This window comes from Eumetopias jubatus, unplaced genomic scaffold (assembly GCF_037043125.1).
Source record: "Eumetopias jubatus isolate StellerSeaLion01/CBP00866 unplaced genomic scaffold, mEumJub1_p1.0 scaffold_12, whole genome shotgun sequence".
Taxonomy (NCBI): Eukaryota; Metazoa; Chordata; class Mammalia; order Carnivora; family Otariidae; genus Eumetopias; species Eumetopias jubatus.
Window position 1 is genome coordinate 111,395,961 of NW_028274818.1, and position 3,464 is coordinate 111,399,424.

General features: G+C 52.2%; 1 pseudogene; it reads left to right on the top strand.

Annotated features, from left to right (window-relative positions):
• The first annotated feature begins 662 nt into the window (after positions 1–662).
• Positions 663–1,591, top strand: LOC148162892 (histo-blood group ABO system transferase 2 pseudogene; annotated as a pseudogene).
• Positions 1,592–3,464: the final 1,873 nt, after the last annotated feature.

Here is a 3,464-nt window from a genome sequence, read left to right on the forward strand (position 1 = left end):
AATAAAAAATTAAAAAAATATTTTAAATTTAAATTCAATTAGTGTATAATGTATTATTTGTTTCAGGGTGAATGCATACCTTTATGACAGTATCAAAATGTTTTATTTACTGTTGGTTTGTATTAATATTTGAACTTTGGAAGGATGACCTTTCACCTTTGATTTTCTTTTTCAAGATTGTTTTGGCAATCTTGAGGTCACAGGTGACCCTGTGACCCATGAAGCCCAACAGTCAGCATGCTGGAGCCAAGAACACTCCCCCTGTGCTGAGCTCCCTGGCAAACCCTGCACGTCCCCTCCCCTGGCTGACCCCCTGCAGGTTCTGTCCCCACCTGCCATGAGTTGAGCACCTTTGGGCACAGCCCTTGTTTCTGTGCCCTACAGACTGGGTAGAATCAGCTGCATGGGTTTCTAGCCTCTAAGCCTCAGGTTCCCCTTTGTAAGATGGGGTCCTGATGGCTCCCATCTCTGGGAGCCAAAGGTAGGGAGGCCCCACCAGCAGATGCGCTCAGGCCAGGCCAGGAGGTTGGCTGTTGCTTAAAGCAGCCGAGGGCCTGCCCCCTTGAAGAAAGTGCACACGTTCATGGCCCACGTTTTGGGGTCCTGCCGCCAGCCTCTGGCAGTGACCCTCCTCCAGCCCTGTCCGCTGTCCCTGTGGATACATGGTCTTCCTGGAGATGTTCCTGCAGACAGTTGAGAAGCTCTTCATGGTGGGACACAGGGTCACCTACTACGTCTTCACCAATCAGTTGCCCGCCGGGCCCCATGTTCCCCCCCGGGAAGGCCAGAGGGTGGTGGTCCTCGAGGTTCCCCGCATCCCGCGCTGGGAGGACGTGTCCACGCAGAGCACGTGATGATCCGCCGCTTCTGTAAGCAGCTCTTCCCGTCATCGCGCGCTGACATAAAGTTCTCAGACACCAATCTGAGCGGCCATGCAGGGCTGCCTCTGCAAGTAGGGCAGCAGCAGCTGGGTTCTGCACATCGCTTTTATGTCCCTTTTTATCAGAAAAGCAAGGGCAGACGCCTCAAAGCATGGGAAAGGAGGACAAAGGGATGGCAAGTATCCCGAAGCTGTGAAGCAGGCCTGCACTCTCCCGTACGCGCAGGCACGCAGGGAGGCCGTCATGGGATCGGGGAAGAGCGGGATGTTTGTGCTAGCAAACGCCAGGTGCAGGAAGGGAGCACGGAGGGTTACATTCTTTCCTGGCTCCTAACCTAGGCCCTGCCCCTGGGGATCATGGGATCCTGCTCCTACCAGGCCATTGTGGTCAGTAGCCTGAGAACGGGAACGCTGCTGATGTTTCAGCTGCTTCCACAATCACTCCTTAGGGCTTACAATCTATTTTCTAAGATTAACTCCACAATTCCTCCGTGAGGTGGACTCCTGGTGTGCACAGAGGTGGACATGAAGTTCTGCGACCACGTGAGTATGGAGACCCTGTCCCCCCTCTTCGGCACCCTGCACCCCGGTTTCTACCAGGCGGCCCACAAGGACTTCAGCTACGAGCATTGGCCACAGTCCCAGGCACACATCCCCAGGGACAAGGGCGAGTTTGACTACAAGGGGGCCTTTTCTGGGGGGTGGTGGTAGAGGTTCACCAACTGACCTTGGCCTGTCACCAGACAATGGGGGTCAACCTGGCCAATGGGATCAAGGCTGTGTGGCACGACGAGAGCCACCCGAACAGGTACCTGCTAGATCATAAGCCCATTAAGGTGCTGTCCCCAGAGGACCTGAGGGACCCACAGCTGCTGGGCTGCCCCCCATCATGAAGAAGCTGAGATTCATGGCTGTGCCCAAGAATCACCAGGACGGCAGCAGTGGTTAGTACTTGAGGAGTCGTTTTGGTGCCCACCGGGTCTTTCACTCGAGTTAACAGATGAGTCAGAAGGAAGGACGTCCTCAGTTAGGAAGTATAGACGAAGGTCAGAGTGGAGGTGGGCAAAGTCCTCTTTCAGAGAGCAGGGAAGCTCTGAGCTGCTTCTATACACCTTGCCCTGCTCCTCGCTTCCAGCTGCCTGGCCCTGAGTTCTGTCCTTTCAATGAATTGGTCATCTAGTAAGTAACATGTTTCTCTGAGTTCCATGAGCCACTGGAGCAGATTATTCAAACCTGAAGAGGTTGTGGGGACCTCCAATCTGTAGCCCATAGCTCGGAAACAGGGGTGACTTCTCTGCCCAGCCACTGGCTGACCACTAAGTTAACAGCACAGGGATTCAATAGCCATACACACAGCAAAGAATACAAACTTGACTTAGTTCCGAAAAGTCACTAAACCAACAGTAGCAACTACAACGAGCAGCAATCATGAAGCCTGGCATGGGGAAGGTCTGATGTTCGGGATGCTTCCATTATAATAGTCATAATCACACCCTGGACTTGTCACTGGGGCCAAGTCCCCTGGCTGGGGGCCCGGTAGCTCCTACGTGTTCCACGTGCCTCTCTCTGGCTCCTCCAGCCATGCACTGTCCTGTGCTGCTTCCCAGTAGAGGTCCGTTTTCACCAAAGCCAGGAAGATGGGATGGCGTTTTCTGACTCCCCACCCCCCACCCCACAGTGTTGCAAGAGAGGAAAAAGTTTTCCTCTACCCTCTTAAGGTCCCTGGCTGAGTCTGGAAATTGACAAAGACAGATGAACAGGAGAAAAGCAAGCAAAATATATTGATTGTTTTGGTGGGAGCCTCACAAGACCATGATGACCAGCAGAGGTGACTGGAGCAGACAGCTCTTCTCCCTTTTAGACAAAGAAGCAGTAAGTGTGTGAAGAATTGACAGACACAGGGGTTTGGACTAGGGCTCATAAATGGTAAAGAAGTTAACTAGGAAGATAAGGGTTCGTTTATCCAGGTGTGTTCCTATAGACCCCGTGGTCCTAAATTCCTTGACTCTGGTGATAAGCACGTCATCCCTGTGGTCCAGGGAGAGAAAGTTCCACATGGGAGTATTCTGACCTGCTTAAGGGAAGAAGGGCTGATGGCTGGGTGTCAGAGAGACCTTCTTGCTTCTGCTCTATGCAAAAGTTCTTTTAGCTTCTATCTTTAATTTGCCAAGGTGCCATATTTGGGTTAGTGTGTCCTGACCCTCACTGGCCTGGTGCTGTACTCTGTCTCCTAGTATCCAGGATATTGGGTGTGCTGCTGTGGAGACCTCCCAGCCCTGGGGTAGCTCCTTGTCCAGGGAGGCACCTGCCTCAAGGGGAGGGTTGCTAAGCGTGGCCGCCCCTCCTCAGGGAGATTGGGTGGGAGAGTGCAGATCTTACTTCGAGAAACTGACTTCATTTCCTGAAAAGGTCTACCTGATAGTGGGATCATACAGGAGTTCTATGTTTAGTATTTTGGGGAAAATCCATCCTTTTCCCAGCATGGCTGTGCCAACCAAAGTCCCTTCCGGATGACTTTTACCTATAAACCAGAGATTTTTCAAGAACTTCTCCAACAGAGAACATGAGGAGAATATTTTCATGA